Consider the following 20,748-nt stretch of genomic DNA (forward strand, 5'->3'; position numbering starts at 1 on the left):
AATACAAACATACAATACACCTATTAAAATTAATTAAAAAGAAATATTTAAACTAATCTGATTAAAAGTAATTAAAACCCCTTTAAAATCCCTTAGGCCAGTCCCGCAAGCTGGAACAACCATGTCTTGAGGGCGCGGCGGAAGGAAGGGAGATCAGGGATCACCCTGATCTCTGGGGGCAGTTCGTTCCAGAGGGTGGAACGAACTGCAGATGTTAGTTAGTAACACGATTGTTAAGTAAATCTGGCTTCCCCCATTGACTTTGCTTGTCAGAAGATCATAAAAGGTGATTGCATGGCCTTGAGACACTGCAACTGTCATAGATATGAGACAGTTGCCAAGCATCTGAATTTTGATCACATTAATTTCAACAGTCATAAATATGAAAAATAGTCATGTCACTTTTTTCAGTGCAGTTGTAAATTTGAATGGTCACTAAACGAACTGTATTAAATCAAGGACTACCTGTACAACGATTATGGGATGAGAATGGAGAAGAAAATTGTTTATGAATTAGCTCATGACACTTTCACATGTGTAAATCCTTAATTCCATTTGATATTCCTTCCACATTAAACTTAAGGTTTTAAATTAAAATCTGAACAAGAAAAAGGCATTTTAATCTAAACATGTAGTCCTCAACTTACAACAGTTCATTTAGTGACCATTCAAAGTTACAGAAGCACTGAAAAAAGTGACTTATGACTGTTTTTCAAATTTATGACAGTTGCAGCATCCCCATGGTCACATGATAAAATTAAGATGCTTGGCAAGTGGCTCATATTTATGACGGTTGCAGTGTCCTGGGATCATGTGATCAGCTTTTGCCACTTTCTAACAATCAAAGTCAATGGGGAATCCAGATCACTTAACAACCATGTTACTAACTTAACAAATGCAATGATTCACTTAACAACTGTGGGAAGAAAAGTCATAAAATGGGGAAAACTCATTTAACAAATGTTTCACTTAGCAACTTACATTTTGAGCTCAGTTGTGGTGGTAACTCGAAAACTACCTGTATTTCATTAAAAAAAACTTTTAAAAATTTCCCCACAAAGTAATTTTCTAAATGTATTTCTCTGAAAGAGTAAATTGGAAAAAAAATGGACCACCAGATGGGTGCATTATTAAATTCCAATCTGCAAATTATCTGAGTGGTATAATAGTTAAGGCATTGGAGTCAAACAGAAGTAACCTGCATTCAGAGTTTACCCTTGGCCCTTTGGCTGGCTTTGATTTATTACTTTCTCTCAGCTCAAATTATCCTATGAGTTTTTGATGGAGGGTGAAATAAAGAAAGATCTTCATGTAAACCACCTGGATATCCAGGACAAAATGTAGGATACAAATAATATCAATCAGTGGAATTGGTGAAATCTGAAACATATAGATCTGCCTAGTTCTTTAAGCTTCTCAAACAACTATTCATGGAATATTTATTTATGTTACTGTGATCTCCATAGTAGTAAGGAATTGTTATGTTCTTATTAGACTCTAAAAAATGTTCACATTGTTAAATATGAGCTACTGGCGCCATATTTTACTATCCTCCTGACCTGTTGTAAAATCAATCATAATCCAGCATTAGCTGGGTATCTTCATGTCTGCCTTCTTTTAGAGAACATCAGAGAATTGTTTGAAGAAACAACCTTAGCAGTTTGCACATATAATATGTGCCAAAGAACTACACGCAAGCTGTTCCAAGCTCTTCAAGGCAGCAAAGGGTATTCAGTGTAGTATTAAACATTCTTGCATTATGCATGTTAGAAATGCTTTATGTGGCTTTTAAAAAATTGTCAGGGTAAATTCTAACTTAAAAGCAGGTTTCCTCCAATAGCTAATGCTGGAACCCCTTACAAGTGGCTACTGTCCAACATGATGGTTTTGTACGAGGAAAAAATTAGTTCTGTATTGCACTGGATTTAAACACAGGCATGTTTAAAGGAGGTTATAAAAATGATAAGAAAAGTAGGGGGATTATCCCAACTATCAGAAAGGAGAACTGTTTAGAAGGTCTTGATGTCAGAAGGCTACAGCGAAAATACAATGAACTGGCAGAATCCTAATAGTGATTTTAAAAGCCCCCCTCAACCTTGGTTCATTGTAGTTATTCTCTTAGAAAGGGCATTTTAAATCCTGCATGTATTGGTATCACTGAATCTGGTCCTTACTCTTTCAAATAGAGGAAAAAGTAAAGCCTTCAAACCAGCATTTTCAGTCCTAGCTTCACGAGGGATGGTGTCAACATTCCATTCCTTCTGGTGACAACTGCCTCTGCTGCCCAAAATGGAATCCCGAGGGAGTGAAACACACATGACTGGATGCTACAGAAGAAGTGCTAACTCCAGCTGGCAAGGAGTGTCAAGGACAAAATGTCAAGGACTCTGCAAGCAATACAGGTAGCTTTTAATAAAGCAGCTTTGGGCAGGGACAACTTTTGAAGTCACGACACCCAGAGGCTAGAGTTTTTCGGGTTGAGATGTTGAAAGCTGGGCTAAGGAAGCCCTCAAGAAACCAGAATGTGTTCTCCTTTCTCTTTGCAGAAACCTGTGCTTAGATCATTCAGTTCATCTGCTTATCCCAATGCAGCCTGGAAACAATTACCTGAAACCAGGGGTAGTCAACCTTGGCTCTTTTATGACTCGTGGACTTCAATTCCCAGAATTCCTGAGCCAGCTTAGCTGGCTCAGGAATTCTGGGAGTTGAAGTCCACGAGTCATAAAAGAGCCAAGGTTGACTACCCCTGCCTGAAACAATAAGGACATGCTGGCATAATTAAAATACAAGAGCAGACGCTTTTGCAAGGGAAGCAGGAAAGGGACCAAGCGACACACTAACAAGTCAAACTACAGGCACTGTGTGTGCAACAGCACAAGAGGAAAAGACAGCATGTGTTTCTTAACCCATAAAATGGGTCTGGACCCCCACCTCTTCCCCATAATCTACTTAAAGAAATGTTTCCCCCAGAGGGGTTATTATGGAATAGAATGGAATAACAGAATAACACAGTTGGAAGGGACCTTGGAGGTCTTCTAGTTCAACGCCTTGCTCAAGCAGAAGACCCTGTTTCATTTTGGACACATGGCTATCCAAACTTCTTCAGACTCATTCTTGAGTCCTCGGGTTGTTTCATCTTAATATATAGATCATAACAGCCAGTCCTCATTGACCAGTCTCCACTAACCATGAAGCCAACCGAAGAAACCAGACAGAGGGACAGAATAGGAGAGAGAACAGTGGCTTCTGTGATTGATGGAGGTTGACTGTTTAATAAGAGGCAAGAAAGCACGTCCCGTCCGTTATAATTCACAAGGACAAGAAGTGCAGACTGCAATAAACTGGAAGTCACTGGAAAAGCAGCTGGCCAAGTTTCACCCAGGAGTTAATGCAGCTGGACGTAAACAACAATCTTACTGAAGACCTCGATGAAGGGATAGCTGCGGCAGTGAGCTGACTGGGTGGAGGGGGAGGTAGGATGGGTTGAATAAATATTACAGCATTAGCTGTTTTTTCTTCCACACAATTCATGCAGAAAGACTGGTTACTGGTCAGTATCTGCTGTCTTAAGTCAGATTCCTTGCTTTGTGTAATTATGTGGCTGGCCCTAAGCTGCTGCTCTTAGAAGATTGCTAGACAAATTTCATGCTTCCGAGGCAGGCCATGCTCGAATGAAGTTAAGACATAAACTCCGTATCAGGGGCTCATCTCACTAAGATGGCGGTGCCTGGATCGGTTGTGGTTGCATTGGCTCTCGAAGGTGAAAAGTTTTTGGAGGGTTATAAGTGATATAGGCCACATGATTGGGAAGGTTTTAATGTGTTTGAGCAATGTAGTGGGACTAAGCTAACATACGACCAAAAATCTTTGCTGGTATGGTGAGTTTTTAGCTGTTTTGGAACTGTTGGTGTGACTGTTAAGTCATTTGCACTGTTTGAAATTGTTCTACCGGCAGCAAGATGTGACTGCTGGCACTGCGATGGATTTGATTGCAAATCAGGGCTGTTTCCGAAAGAGGCAGAGGAGAAGAGGTCCCGGGGCTTATGGAGTGAAGGAACTGGATGAGGCTGTCAGCAGGCCCAGAGGAAGGGAGAGAGGCTTTTGGAGGAGTTGAAGGTGGCGGCAGTGTGCTCCAGGAGCGAAAAGGAGTGAGGGCCCCTTTAAGGCAGTGGTTCTCAACCTTTTTAATGCCGCGACCCCAACCGGTCGTAAGTCGAGGACTAAACCGGTTGTAAGTCGAGGACTAAACCGGTTGTAAGTCAAGGACTAAACCGGTCGTAAGTCGAGGACTTTCCCTGCCCGGGAGCGCTGCGCATGCGTGGTTCCGCTCCCTGTGCCGGCCAAGGCGTAGCTGGCAAGCGGCAGAGACGGAGCAAGCCGACCACCAGCTGGCCCAGCCCAAGGGAGGTAAGGCACCCGCCGGAAAAGGAGAAAAAAAATGGCGGACAAAAAAAATGGACAAAAAAAATGGCGGACAGCCTTGCTTGGCGACCCCCGTGAAATGGTCGATCGACCCCAAATGGGGTCCCGACCCACAGGTTGAGAACCACTGCTTTAAGGAAAAGGTGGAAGAGACAGGATCAGAAAAAGGAAAGGAGGTGAGGTTGTCATGCAGTAATACAAGCTAATCTGAGGGCTAATCCACATGGAGCTCCATTTCCATCTGTCCTGTTTGCCATCGTTCGCTCCCTAGAGACTAAAATGGACATTACTGAAACTTGAGCTGGCCACGAACAAGGAGTGTATAACAGAGGTGGTGGCCCTTTGAGAGCTGTATGCAACGAAATTTCATTTTGATGTATGCCGATTGGTGTACATTCAAAGTGACAATAAAGTTGTTGTTATTTTCTTTATGAACCTGCGCAAAGTCATTAAGAGTTGAAATGTGTACATAACCCACATGTGCAATTTAGCTGGAGATCGGCCAGTGAAAAAGGGCTTTTTTTTTCAACCTCAGAAGATCTTTTTCTTCTTTATCTCCATCTCTTCTTAGTCCTTCTGTTCCTACAAACCAATCCATGCCTCCTTGGGGTTAAGCCCTTGGTCTATAAGCCATAGATGTTACCTGTTTAATAGCCCCCGTTTCCATTACAGCTCAATTAGCTGTAAGCAGAGTTTTACGGCAGCTCATTACCCAGAGTCGGGCTTTTGAAGTCTTCTGGCTAGAAGGAAGAATGGGTAATGTTATGTTACTGGAAGAAGTGACCTTGGACTGTTCTCAGAATGATTGACAGATGTACCATCTCTCATGTAATGACTAAGATATGCCTGAGCAGGATAGGTGGACAAGAATGAAGAATCTCAAGGGGTTGGTGGGGGGTGTCGGAAAACAGGTGTCACTAAATACTAAAGGAGAAAACGCGATCAGATTCCTAATGCTATGACCATGGAAGTGAATGGAGTTTACTTTGACACGAATTCTGTGGGCTGGGGAAAAGGATGTTTCCCTGTCTTCCGATCTCCAGTTGATTATATTTTGTTGGACTAGAAGTCTTTGCTTACATTTTATTAAAAGGTTGGCAATTTTTCATGAGAAGCTGCATAGATCTGATGACACTGGGTTTTGTCTTAGTCAATTATTATCAAAAGGCCCCCTGTTCTCTTCATGCTGTGATCAGTATTTGATCTGTTTTTCAACAACGCCTAGAACCGTCTACTCCTGACTCAGTCTGACAAGGTGAACAAAGCTCCCCACTGTCTAAGTCAGTGTTTTTCAAACTTGGCTTCTTTTAAGATGTGTGGTCTTCAACTCCCACAATTCTCCAGCCAGCACTGGCCTAAAGTAGTACAATAATAGAGATGTACTCAATTTCCATCACATATGGGAAAGATCTACTTTTGGGATAGATTAACTCCTTCTATTCCTCCTTCTCTCTTGTTATGTTGCTGCATGTATACAATCAGTAGCTATTTACAAGTAGCCCCAAACTCCAAGTGATCTTAAAGGTCTATTTTTTCCATTCATGGTCACTATTCTTGACGTTTCTCTTGAGAGGCTGCCTCCATAGAGAAATCTACATCATGCTATACCTTTCTCTTTCATGGGCTGCATACAAGATCAGGTTCCTCTTTGGGGATAATCTGCATTCCTAGGAAGATGTGTGCCATGGCTTGATTTATTAGATAGGAGCCCTGTCCCAAATCACAGGAGTTGATAGGAAGTCTTCTCAGAATGGAGTCTTGGCTACAGTTTTACCTTAGAAACTTCAGAGAAACCCACATTAGGAATTTCTCTGAGCTGTGGATTCACTCAAAAGTGACCTCATAGATTGCATCAGCCCTTGGGACATTTTATTAGTTCTGAGATTCGGTTAGAACCCCAAGATCTGACAAAAGAAAACGCTTTTATAGCAACTGCTTTTTTTGCTTAAGTGCTTGATGAAAAGTTCTTCCTTAGTGAAATGGCAATTTTGGACCCCCCAAAAATCAGTTCAAGTGTGAGGTACCATGGCTTTCTAGAGGTTGCAGAATCATAGTTCCCAAGAAGCTTGATCATGGTCATGCAAGCTAGGACCTCTCACAGTTTCCTTACGTCTATTATAATTTTGAAAATAGGAATGCATGAGTAATTACCTGCTAGCTCTATTAATGATGTAATACTCATACTGAACAAATGACTTGGATGAGTTATTTATATGGGTAAGCCAATTAGACTAATAGTTCAGTTGGTCGTGTTGGCTACACATACATGCAGGTACCTGCCTCTTTTTCCTTCTTCACTGTAGAAAAACATTTCCTCCTGTATAGAAAAAAAAGTACGAAAAACTAGCTTGAACTTTTCACTCTAACACGCTGCATTTTTCACAAGGAGGGCACTACCTTCTGTTCTTTTTGTGAGGTGAGCATCTTGAGAGTGCTACAATCCAGAAAAAGCTTTTACCACTTGTTCTTGTTGAAGCATAAACTATTCCTTATAAATGTACAGAGCTGCCTAGAGAATGAAATCAATGCAGCTGGGGAGGGCAGAATTTTTTTAAAAAAATATAAACTAACACTTGTGGTAAGAGACAAGAATTGAGCCCCGGAGCATTCAATAACTCCTTTCCCCTTCTGAAACAGAATGCAGTTTTCAAGCCTTCTTGAACTTTTGATCGTCTGAACTCCCAACACGTTGTGAGCTATTCTAAGATGGCAGACAGGAGTGGATGCATGGTGCAGAACTCCTAGGATGTGCCAAGGAGGGTGAGGAGGGCATCCTCAGGCTCATGGTGCTCTCTTCATGGCCCCTCAGCATTGCCCAGCCCTTTGCTGGCAATGAATGGTTCACACAGTGGGGGCCAGCAGTGGCGCTAGGTGGTTGGAACAACCAAAGTGAACGAGCAGCCAGAACAGGCAGCTGAATGGGGCTGAATGACAACTGAGCTGCAAGGGGTGGTGGCTGAACAAGCAGACCCATATGAGTGGCTGATCAAGCAGCCAGACCTGGTCAGCAGACTGACTCCTGTTGCTTAATGCCAGGCCAGTTAATAACAAAGCTCTTCTTATATGTGACCTTATTACCGATTAGCAGACTGACCTGGCACATATTACTGAGCCCTGGCTGGCCCCTGAAGGGGGACTTTTTCCTATTTTGAAATGGGCCCTGCCAGGTTTGGGATCTGGCTGGGAAGAGAAGTGAAGTAGCACTATCATTCGGGAATCATTGTTGGTCTTCTCAGGTGCTGCTCACAAGTTGCTGTGATGGTGGGCTCTGATTTGCAGTCAGAAGAGGAGATGAGCAGCCAGAATCAGCCCCAGAAGGGCCAACAGACAGGAGCATCCACTCCATTGCACCAAATTGGCTGCTGCCTGAGAAGGAAGGCAAGACAGCAATCAGCAGACACAGTTGCCGTCGCTCTCTGAAGATGAGGGCACAGAATGAGGAACCCCTCCCAATGCAAGAACTCGGTGGGCTGCAAAGAGAGTACAGCAAAGGCACTTTGCAGACTGCTGGCATGGAAGGAAATCCACTCTACTAAATGAGTTACACCAGGGCTGCTTCTATTAAAATGGAACAACAAGTACCAGCTTTCTCTGTCTTGACGATGACCACCCATTAACTCTCATTTCATGTGGCCTTGACTTGTGAATCTTGCAACTCTGACTTTGAACCAAGACTGGCTAATGATCCTGCTGTAAGCTCTGACCTTCAGACTCTGCCTGACTACTCTCCTGTCTGCCATTTTGATTTGGAACTCTTCTACGCCCAACTTGCTGATCTTGTCTCTGTGCTGGAAGAGTATGTGTGTGTGCCTCATTTAGAAAATGAGAGGGAGAGGGAGAGGGAGAGGGAGAGGGAGAGGGAGAGAGAGAGAGAGAGAGAGAGAGAGAGAGAGAGAGAGAGAGAGAGAGAGAGAGAGAGAGAGAGAGAGAGAGAGAGAGAGAGAGAGAGAGAGAGAGAGAAAGAGAGAGAGAGAGAGAGAGATCTTCACATATTTGTGTGTATACTTGACATGGGATGGCCCAGTTGCCAGTTATGAGACCCCATTTTTGAAGACTGGCTGTTGGAAGCAGTTGAGACTGTTGCTATTGTACCAGCCTCCCTGCTGTGTAACAACTCCCCTGCCTGAGCTGTTGGAAGTCATCTCAGAGTTGGCCATGGAGTTCCACAGACTTATGGGAGACTTGAGAGATTTCAATTTGCCATCCCTGGCTGGGCCTCGGAGGCAGCTCGGGAGTTTATAGCCACCATGGTGGCCAAAGTCCTATCCCAAATCATTCATGGCTCAACTCGAAACAGTGGCCACACAACAAACATGGTTTTCTTGTTGTAGCAGTGGCAATGTGATCTAATGGGGAAGCTATCCCTGTCTCCTCTGTTATGGTCAGATCATGTTCTGGTGACTTTGAGATTTCTTATGCTGCCCCACTCCACATGACATAGGACCTATTCAAGTGGTCTGTCCCCAACAACTGATGGACCTGGCTAGGTTGCAAAGGGGATCTGAAACTGAGATCTATCTGAAACTCTGCTGCACAATCTTGCCAAGACATTGATCACTGCCTGCAATAGAGAAGCGGCTGAATCCTTGGATAGGGTTGTGCCTGTATGATCTCTCTTAGTCCATTGTTCCTGATACTCCTTATGGCTTACAGAGGAATTGTGGGAGTTGTCAAGAGACATTTAGACGTTTACTGTTGGAAGACAAGGGACAAATCCAACCAAACACAAGTTAGAGCTATTATTAAGGTCTGCCTCATGGCAATAAGAGCAGCACAATGTCAATATTTCTACACTCTTTTTGCATCCACAGAGTGCCACCATGTTTAAGATTAGCCAAACCCTCCTAAGGTAAGGAGGCCCAGATGTTTACATTTAGGGCTGCATTGAGTAGTTCTCTCTGCGTTTGGTGGGTAAAATCACTTGGATCCATTCTCAATTGGAGACCAAGTATGGTGCAAGTCCTTTGGAGATGCCTGGAGAGCGGACTTAATCCAGTTATCTGACACTATTGGACCTGAGGAAGTGGACAAGGTACTTGGGACTGTAAATGCAACCACCTGTGAACTGGATCCATGCCCTTCCTAACAGGTCAATAGTTAATTCACCTTGAGATGTGTGTGTTCCTGGTATCTTTAAAGAGGCACTGATGTATCCTCTCAAGAAGTTGTTGCTTGATTTCACATGCTGGATAATTTTAATCAAGTCTCCCATTTGACAGGAAATAGGAAGAAAGCCTTCTCCATTGTTGCTCCCGCCTTAGGAACCTCTGCCCCCAAAGGTGAGGTTGATCCTTACTCTCCTGGCCTTCTGGAATAGGATGAAGACCTGGCTCTGCCAACTAGCATGGGGATCTAGGTGTGGCATACAACTTGGGAGTGGTTGTTTGCTTAAAGGTGCTCCCTCCACCTTTTCACTTACCTTTTAAACTCTGTTCTGTTTTTAATGATGTCTTAGGGCTTTTATCTGTGAAGCACCCAGAGTCATTTAGTCAGATGGGTGATGCCTACACTTGATAAATAAATATATAGATATATCTAAGGACATCTTGCACTATGCTCCACCAATATGAAAACTGACTCCTTGGGATTGAAGAGACTATTTCCCAACCTTAGTTAGTAGCTGCCACTCACTTTAGCAACACAAAGGGGACAAGTGAGCAAACCAGACTTCTCCGTTCCCAGGCTAGCAATCCCTGCTCTCTAGCCAATGCGTAGGATTTATATACAGTATCTTCACTGCCAATCACAGTCTGCCCCTCCATCTCTGCCCAATAGGTTTGGGTTTCTAAGCAATTCTGCCACAAAGAGGTGGACTGACAGCTTAGTAATTGGGAAGGGAGCACACAGTAGCTCAAACTCCCCACGTTAACTTAACATATTTGCAAAAGCAAATTGGGAGTGAATTTCTTCTGGCTGGTCTAACAAAAACGCATAGGGTCAGACCTCACTCTCAGTCTAGTGGATATGTACAATAAAGATGGTCGCCATCTGTTTTTCTCACACCTTTGTCAGTTGGTTATATCAAAGAGACCCAAGGGAAAATTCGACACGACACAAGTTAAGCTTAATCTGAATAACACCTGACTTTCAAATGGTAAAAAGATATCAGAAATGAACCTGTAAGATTCACTTGATGATCTATTCTTTGAAAGTGGTGGTATACAGGCATACAGGTTTTGCTCCTTTAAAGGAGCAAAACGAAATTAAAGGGAAAAAAGAAATTAAAAGAAAAAAACCCAAAAACTATAGCGACCACAAGAACAAACAGGTTGCTCCCTTATTTTTCAAAAAGGAACAATTTGGTAATTTAAACACTCAAAGCTAAAATGTAAGTTAACTAAAATATAAATAAAAAGCCAGTTTTGCCTTGTGGGAGTAAAATGTGATGGGTGCAAAAGTGAGAATGTTGTACTGTATTATATTAGTAGTGATACCATAAAGAAAATTCACTCCCCAGTCACTTTGGCAAATGGATTAACATTAAGAGGCTCCTTAGATATTCTTAAAACACAAGCAGGTTCCTATGGTGACATCTAAGAGTTTAAGCTGGCACCTTGAATGGTGTATAGAAATGCTGAAGGAATTAGGAAAGATGCTTTCAACACTAGTGAAAAATGAGTTGTTGAGTTTTGAACAAGCTGAAATTTCTGAGCAGTCTTCAAGGAATGACCTATTAAAAAAGGCCTTCTGGCAGCCAACACTGCCCATAACATGAACACTTAGTACATTATTACGGAAATCAAAATTGGACAAGCTGTTGCTAGTTTCTGAAATCTCAAGCCTAGACTTGAACAGAACGGGCTCAAAACTCTGCACAATCTACACAACTTAATTGTTTAAATACAAGTGACTGAAACAAATTAAGTCAGTCTGTAATAGGGGAGTGAATGCCAATTAGCTTATGCAGCAGAATAACCCTTTTTGCTTCTCCAGCTGGTTGTGACAGGTGGGGTGACAAGCAACCATGAATTACAAATTACAGTTATAACAAATTAAAACCTGAACATAAAAATACAAGTGTCCTAATGATAAGTGACAGCCTCACAAACAGTGAAAGGCAAATTAATCTGTTGGAAAGTAACAGCGAAGGGGCTGTCCCTATAAATGTAATCTGCCTACCAATCCTGTTGCAAAATTTGAATGGGATACTCATGATCCCCCCTTTTTGTTTTAGATTTATTAATTTAATTATTAATTAATAATTAAATTCACTTGAATGCTGGCTTCAGTTCTAACTACCGGTTTTAAAAACATATGGAGGTAGGACGTTAATGCAGGAGTGACTATGGAAGCAAGTGGATTTTCTCGGCACGGGTTCAGCCCTGAACGATACTGTTTCTCAGTATGGTGGTTGCAATTCTGCAATATACTAAAATTTGAAGTTAAGGCTGAATATTTTTCATGTACGCCTGGCATAAAAGTAGAAAAATCTGCTGTGATGCCTGAAAGAGCTGCTTTCGGTGGTTGTTTTGAAGGTCTGTGCTTGTACTGTATTTTTTTTTTTTGCAATAGATCAGATATGTCAAACACAAGGCTCGGGGGCCGGATGCGGCCCACGAAGTGGTTTCATGTGGCCCATGAAGCCATCCTGGAAACAGTGAGGGAACGGCCCCCTCTCCCTTGGCTCTGGCCCAGGCCAGCTGGGAGCCAATGTACAATTTTGTGGTGGCCATCTATACTGAAACACATTCAGTCTTAGCTCCATATGCGCCCCCCCCGGCATGACCTGAGAGGAACAGTGAGGCTCCTCCAGTGGACCATGCCTTGGCACTTGCCCTGGTCCCACCCCCTTCTGCCAGAGATCCTCAGATCTGTCCTCCTGCCCAGGCCCCCACAGGCACCCTTGATGCGAACGATGTAGAGCTGGTCACGCCCACCCAGTAGGCCACACCCACTCCATGCACGCCCACCCAGTAGGCCGCACCCACCCTGGCCACACCCACCCAGCCCCCTGAGAGCAACTACAATGCTAATGCGGCCCTCAATGAAATTGAGTTTGACACCCCTGCGATAGATTAAAAAACTAGCATAGGAAGAATACATATTCATGCATTTTCTAGGGGAGCTGGGGAGCTGCGCTCGGGAGCTGGTATTTCCATTGAGCCCTTCCATTTAAGAAATTTGAATATGAGCATTTAAAAACATTTTTGATTAAAAAATGTTTGAAGCAACATCTAATATTAGTGCTCCTGAATAATTAAGGTGCTCTGCAAATACCACTGGAGAAGGTTTTCAAAAAGTATGCAGCTAGTCCTCGACCACCATTGAGCCCTAAATTTATGTTGCTAAATGAGACATTTGTTAAGTGAGTTTTGCCCCCATTTTACCATCATTCTTGCCACAATTGTTAAGTGAATCATTGCAGTTGTTCAGTTAGTAACACAGTTGTTAAATGAATCTGGCTTCCCCATTGGCTTTACTTCTCAGAAGGTTGCAAAAGTGATCAGATGACCCAGTCATAAATATGAGTTGGTTGCCAGGCATCCGAGTTTTGAGCACACGGCCAAGGGGATGCTGCAATGGTTGTAAGTGCGAAAAACAGTCATAAGTCACTTTTTTCAACGCCGTTGTAATTTTGAACACAGCCACTAAATTAACTGTTGTAAATCGAGGAATCCCTGTAGCGTTCCCATGTATAAGCACGACCCAGAGTCACCACCAAAGGAAGAGTCACCAAAGAAAGATCCCTAATCAGGAGCTCTGCCATAGGTCAGCCCAGAAAATGGCATCCAATCAATGGTTATTCAGATCTGCTGATTGTGACTGCCTCTGCCCTGGCCTTCCTGTGCTTTATGAATTAAGAGCCTTTTTCCTTTTCCTTTCATAGAAAAAGAAACAAATATTTTTAGCTACGTTATGCTCTCCTCTTTCTCTTCCTTCTGCCCCCACCCGTTCTCCTTAAACATATATTGTCCGCATGTATTTGTGTGCATTTGTCTGGTGCTTTGCAAAACATTCCTCCCATGGGCTGGCATGATGGATGATTGCGAGGGAAGATTGATTTTTGAAACTATTAGCAAATGCACTGTGAAACCTGAAAAAGCTTTTTCTTTCCAGAGTGCCAGTTCGGTGTTGCAGATGGAGAGTGTTATTATCTATACAGCAATCCAGTGAGACTGTCCTGCCAGCCTTCCAGGGCTTTGTGCCAATCTGGGCCAAATAGCATGGAGAGAGGAACTCTCTCAGTGGTGAGATCATGGCAAACAACTGGGGTGGTGATAGAGAACCCAACACAGGAGAATATGAGGATGAAGGTTTGTTCTCCAAGCTTTCTGAACATTTCATTACCAGGCTAGGTAACATCTTCAGCAGCATTGAGGAGATGCCTAGCCTGGTAATGAAACGTTCGGAAAGCAACCCACAAGCTCGGAGAATGAACCTTCACCCTCATCCTACACCCGAGATACAGATATTCGCCACTATTGCACACAGGAGCAGTGCTTTTTTTCTTTAAAAAAAAAAAAAAAAAAAAGGTGCCGGAACTCACACACGTCATACAACCCGCCTTGCCTACCCTACAAGATCCCATCCCAAAAAGGTGCCGGAACTCCCTTCTGGGCATTCTATGAGAAAAAAAGCCCTGCACAGGAGAATATCTTGCTGGAATAAAGTCTGAAATGGGTAGGTAGAGTCTTGCTATAAGATGATCACCCTGCAATAATCAGGGATAGCAGAAGCACAAAGAAGCGGTCATGAACCGGAACTATACTGCACTTTTAGCAGACTGCAATTACAGCTTTACTTAAAATCTGCTCCCTCACTTCTTTTACCCATTCCAGTTTCCTTCTCCCTGAAATATCTCTAAGGAACTCCAGATTTTGGAAGAAATTGATAAGAGTTTCTCATTGCTTTCCACCCAGCATGGGACACAGTTATGGAAGAGACAAGAAGGGTTTATGGGGCTTAATCTATCTGGGAAAAACTGCCCTCAGACAAAAAAAAAGAAAAAAAAGAACCAAAGTGGAGAGATATGTTTTTGAATTCTGCAACTGTTTTGACTTTCCGGCATAATTTGGTAGCAACTATGAACTGCCATACTGATCAACCTTAATTCCACAACATTTGTGGACATGAGATGTTTTACCAATCCCATGACTGGAGCTGGAAAGAATAGAAATTCCCTTACCAGGGCACATCCAAATTAAGATTCTCTTGGACTGTGGTTACTTTAGATATGAATAAAGAATCCAAGAACTCATGCCAATAGAGGGCGGAGACTTGAATTCACTGGTAGTGCCCTCTGGGGCGGACAGTTGTGTTTAATGGCTTCTATTCTGAAGGATTCCCCAGAATCTGGATTTAAGTACCAAACTATAAAACCCTTCATATTACCTTAAACTTCAACTTCCCTTGCTCTCCAGCAAGGCCATTAGCACAGTTATAGCTCCACACTGAGCTGTTACGAAAGCCAATTAAAAGGTCTGCAAGTGCTTTTATGCTGTTTTCACACAGACAAGAAAACACATGAGTACCTTTTACGTTCTCCAGCTCTAAACGCAAAAGAAAAAAGCAAAACCGATGGCCTTCACCTTGGTGGCAACCCCCGGAAAAACAACAAGCTGTTCAATGGAACTCATTGGCCGTAGCAGAATATTTACCTGAGCTTTTTTTTTTTTTGCCACCCTGGGAAATAATTAATTAGTCCTGGTTTAAGGCATTAATATCTTCTTCAATTATTTTCTATTACGGAAACTGGATTAATTACATGGAAGACTGGAGTGGGTTATAGATAGTTACTCTTTGCTTTCATTATTCCCAAAGCCTTGAAAATATTTTTTTATGATTGTCAAATAACAAGGTAAATTCAGTAGATAACTGTAATGAAGAGCCGGTAATATTTAGCAGACAGAAGGCTGAGCCGTTTGCTCTGGGACACATTTTGTGCTGATATTCTTCTTCTGCCACAGATGCGTCGCTTAAATTCAGACCTCCTATTAAGTTATGAAGTTCTCTCCATTCCACCTTGCTCCCATCACACCCCTTTCTCTTTTCCCATCTGTGGTATCACAGATCCTTTCCCCAACCTATGCCCTGCAGGTTTGTGTATCAATGTGCATATCAATGTGCCTCAGCATATGTTCACAAAAATACAAGAGTACAGGTGTCTACACACATTTGAATGTTTGTGCTTTTAGTTGGATTTGAAGGGCCAGTCAGAGGTTAATCACCCATGTATTAAACCATAATGTTGTTTATTTGATTTGGGCTTAGTCAATAAGTGAATCCAGCGATTGTAATTTGTAGACCATGGTTTATAGCTTAGCATAAGATATAAATCAGCTAATTGCAGCTTATTCCATAAGCCAAGCAAAATGGGCGAATAATAGAATCATAGTATCCAAAGGAGACTTTTTGACCGTCCAGTCCATGTCCCTGTTCTGTGCCAAAATCCAAATTAAGGTATCCAAGCTGCTTAGCTTATGCTTAAACCAATTTGAATCATCATGTGGTTTTCATCAAATCAAAATCTCTTAGCCTCAGCTCTTTAACTGTAAAATGGGGCTTACAGAACTGCTCTACAAATCTGTTGTATAAAATACAACTAACTCAGAAAATAAATATAGCTAACTATTAGCGCTAGGAATGTGTAGAAGATTTCTGGTTATCAGTCTAACAACACACCCCTCTCCTTTCAAGTCTGCTGCTAAATTGGAAGCAGCAGTTTGCACCAGTCTCTCAACTCTGAGACTAGTTAACAACAGCATACAAACAGGGACTGGTGCCACAGGAAATGAATGGGCACTTGTATTTTGAAAGCTTATTCATCTCCCAGTATAAAAATAAAAGGGTGAATTGCTAGGCAACTGGCAACCTGAGAGCACCTAAATCTGTGACTTAATGTTTAAAACTTGGAACAAGAGTTTAGTGTCATTTTATTAATTTTCCCATAGAAACTATTTAAAACTCTGGTTTATTCCTCCTATAAATGAATCCAGACTTTAAATGCAAGGAATTCTCTCCCAAATGCATATTATCCACCTACTTATTGAAGAATAAAACATGACTTGAAAAGTAGATTTTCAACACCAGTTAAAGGGCATGTACCAGCTATTTTGTGGTGCTGGCCTAAGGCTGTTCCTCACAGATAGCTAGACACTTGGAGCAGAGCCTGCAGCAATAAACCATACAGGATATTTATGTAAACAGATGCAAGAAATGAACACATCATCTAAAATTAATTTGGTTATGCTAGCTAAGCTAGCCATCTGAAACTGCATTAGTGCTTTCTTATAGTGATACTCATCATTCGGAAATTTCATTCAGGGAATCAAGGAGATAGTCCTCATTCCCTTGTGTTTGTTCGTTGTTCATGTACTAATAGTATACTGAGACTAGGTCACTCTAGTGAGTAGAATTATAACTTTCCTAAGTATAATAATACAACAATCTCCATTTAAAAAGCCAAAGGGAATGGAGCGGGGGAAGCCACTGTGCTGCAAGACCTTGTTGCATTTATTGTGAGGCAGAAGCATCTATAATAAATATTCTTAAGATACACTCATGTTCTCCCCTTTTCATTTTCTGTGTAGGCAGGTCAGCTTTGGATTTTACACTGCACCAAAAAGCTTTGCTGAATGCACCATAAAAACTCATTACTGTTATTTTGATTTCCATGGAGTTCAGCACAGCTCAACACAACAGGGATTCCTGGAGCAACACATCACAAATAGGGGTGTTGCTAGGCCTCTCCATGCAACTTGCTCTGTTGGAAGTGCCAACTATCATCTTTTGACTTTGAAGAAAGAAATGGAAGAAACAGATATACATAATCCAAATGGGTTACCACCACTCATATGCTCTGCTGTATTTGCAACTATTTGCAATTTGCAACCCATCCCCAATATGCATTAAAAAAACATCAAAGGCCTTGCTTCGTTTTAAAGGAGATTGTAGATTCTTCTAGGAAGTAGCAAAGTATGTCGGCTGCATTAGTAATTACCACATAACTCTTTCCTTATACTTAATTTATCGGCAGTGACACAGAACATGCCAGGGGTGCTGCTCAGGATATGGGGTTATATTCGCAAGGATGTGTGTATCTCTAAACAGAGTATGATTTCATTCAGAACTAAACAAAACTGATGTCAGACATTTTAAACTGGCTGACTGGCCGTACTCAGCGTGTGGTCCTCAATGGAACCGCATCTACATGGAGGGAAGTGTGTAGTGGGGTGCTCCAGGGCTCTGTTCTGGGCCCAGTGCTCTTCAACATCTTCATCAATGATTTGGACGAGGGGATAGATGGGGAACTCATCAAATTTGCAGATGACACCAAGCTGGCAGGAATAGCCAACACTCCAGAAGGCAGGCTTAAGATACAGGAGGACCTGGACAGACTTGAACACTGGGCATTATCTAACAAAAATGAAATGGTGAAAAAAGCAAGGTTCTACATTTAAGCAAGAAAAACCAAATGCACAGGTATAGTATAGGGGGTACCTTGCTCAATAGTAGTAATCTCAGAGTCCTAGTGGACAATCGCCTAAATATGAGCCAGCAGTGTGTTGCAGCTGCCAAAAAGGCCAACACAGTGCTAGGCTGCATTAGCAGAGGGATAGAATCAAGATCACGTGAAGTGTTAATACCACTTTACAATGCCTTGGTAAGGCCACACTTGGAATACTGCATCCAGTTTTGGTCACCGTGATCTAAAAAAGATGTTGAGACTCTAGAAAGAGTACAGAGAAGAGCAACAAAGATGATTAGGGGACTGGAGGCTAAAGCATATAAGAAACAGCTGCTGGAATTGGGTATGTCTAGTTTAATGAAGAGAAGGACGAGGGGGGACATGATAGCAGTGTTGCAATATCTCAGGGGCTGCCACAAAGAAGAGGGAGTCAGGCTATTCTCCAAGGTGCCTGAAGGCAGGACAAGAAACAGTGGGTGGAAACTAAGCAAGGAGAGAAGCAACCTAGAACTAAGGAGAAACTTCCTGACAGTTAGAACAATTAACCAGTGGAACAACCTGCCTCCAGAAGCGGTGAATGCTCCAACACTGGAAGTTTTTAAGAAGAGACTGGAAAGCCATTTGTCTGAAATGGTATAGGGGTTCCTGCCTGAGCAGGGGGTTGGACTAGATGACCTCCAAGGTTCCTTCCAACTTTATTATTATTATTATTATTATTATTATTATTATTATTATTATTAGTAGTAGTAGTAGTAGTAGTAGTAGTAGTAGTAGTAGTTGTTGTAGTAGTAGTAGTAGTAGTAGTAGTTTGAGGGACAGTGGTCAGGTCAGTTCACTACTGGAGGCAATGAGAAAGGGCATCAAGCTATAAACACCTGACCAACTGGACAGCTGCCATAGCCAAATAATACTCAGATATTTTAAACCTGATTGGCTATCAGCAATTCCTTCCTAAGACATAGAAATTCAAATGTAATTGGCCAAAGCTAATGCAGTAAAAGATATTATCTGATAATTTAAACTTACACTCATTAAATGTCTGCCTGATCAATTGCTTATGCAAATGCATTCGGCCTTAAATGGCAATTCATATTGAAGTCTGAATTAGGAGTGATTTCTGCCTGGTTTCCTGTGTGCCTTCTGCATAATAAAGCTAAATTATACAGTTATTATGGTGAGGAGAAGGGAAGACAAGGAAACAACCAATCTAATATCTCCATGCTGTGAACTGAGAACCATTCCTTAGAAGCTTTACTGTCTCTCTTTCTCCAGAATATCAGCAAGATATAAGTAGCCTAACTTAGCAGGACCAAACCACAAAGAATTCTGGTCCATCCAAAACAAATGATTCAAAAGAAAACTCAAAGGAATCTTGCTGCCACTGAAGTAAGAAAATATGAGGTGTCTGCTATAATAATGCACAAAAGCATACAATTCAAAGCGGGCTCATCCAACAGAGTCCCAAACTAAAGTACTGGGTTTTATTTACAATAAAAAAAATACAACGGAGTGCAACAAAAATATATCTGGGTAGACCGGTCGTGCTTCCCAAAAGCAAGCAAGGATTATGAGCTGATCCATGTTGACAGGTTGCTCCATTTTGACTTTGGGTCACCAACCTTTTCTGAAGAGCTGGAAGAGATGATGTCATCTTCTAGTTGCCCCAAGTCTCCCATGAGCACAAACTGCTGCCCATCATTTCCTGCTCTATGTCCAAGCGGTCTCTTTGGACTTACGGCAGCATAAGTAGTACTGTCCAGTTTGCTTTCTTCTAGGACAGCGGTTCTCAACCTATGGGTCGCGACCCCATTTGGGGTCGATTGACCATTTCACGGGAGTCGCCAAGCAAGGCTGTCCACCATTTTTTCCCCTTTTCCGGCGGGTGCCTTACCTCCCTTGAGCTGGGCCAGCTGGTGGTCGGCCTGCTCCGTCTCTGCCGCTTGCCAGCTACGCCTCGGCCGGCGCAGGGGGCGTAACCACGCATGCGCAGCGCTCCCGGGCAGGGAAAGTCCTCGACTTACGACCGGTTGGGTAGACCTCGACTTACAACTGGTTTAGTCCTCGACTTACGACCGGTTTAGTCCTCGACTTACGACCGGTTGGGGGTCGCAGCATTAAAAAGGTTGAGAACCACTGTTCTAGGAACATGATTGTTTGCCAAAACCAGGGAAGACCACTTACTTATGTAAATAATCACAGCTCTACAGGGCCAGTTTGGACATGGACCTCTGATTTACTTTGTTTTTCTAGTGGACTTTTTTTTTAAAAAAAAATAATCAGTGGATGGTGGACTGGTGGAAAACATCTGTTCCTGTCCCATTTTATTGACCTGAGTTTCAGAAAGGCTATTTCTCTCTTCCTCTCAACTTCTTGAAAGGATAAACTCAAGCTAAAAATAAAAGATTTTAAAAAAACAAAAGAAAAAAATAAAAAGAGAGCCAGTTGGGTGTAATGCCTAAGGTGCTGGCCTAAAACACAGGAGACTGTGAGGGCTAGTGCCATTTTAAGTATGAAAGCCAGATGGGTGATTTTGGGCTAGTCACTCTGTTTCAGCCAAGCCTACTTTATAGGGTGGTGGTGGTTGTGAAGAAAATAGGAAAGGTTACTGTCTGCCACATTCAGTTATTTATAAAAAAATAAGGTGGAATTAAAAAAAATATTTTTAAAAAGTGACAAGAAAAGGAGAAAAGTGTATAGCTTATATCCAGAAGTTAATTATTGCTCGCGTTTTCTCATAGGAAATTTCTGTCAAAATAGACACCGAACTGCTTAAGGATGGATGGATGGATGGATGGATGATAGAGAAAAGGGAAGAGGGAAAGGAAGATAAATGAGCAAGGAAGAAAAACTGGCTGAATGACAAATCCTTGATTTTCTTCTTGGAAGGGATAGCAACTGTTTAGTTTAGCAACTGTTTC

This window comes from Protobothrops mucrosquamatus, unplaced genomic scaffold, assembly GCF_001527695.2.
Source record: "Protobothrops mucrosquamatus isolate PMUCROS unplaced genomic scaffold, P.Mucros_1.0 scaffold30, whole genome shotgun sequence".
Taxonomy (NCBI): Eukaryota; Metazoa; Chordata; class Lepidosauria; order Squamata; family Viperidae; genus Protobothrops; species Protobothrops mucrosquamatus.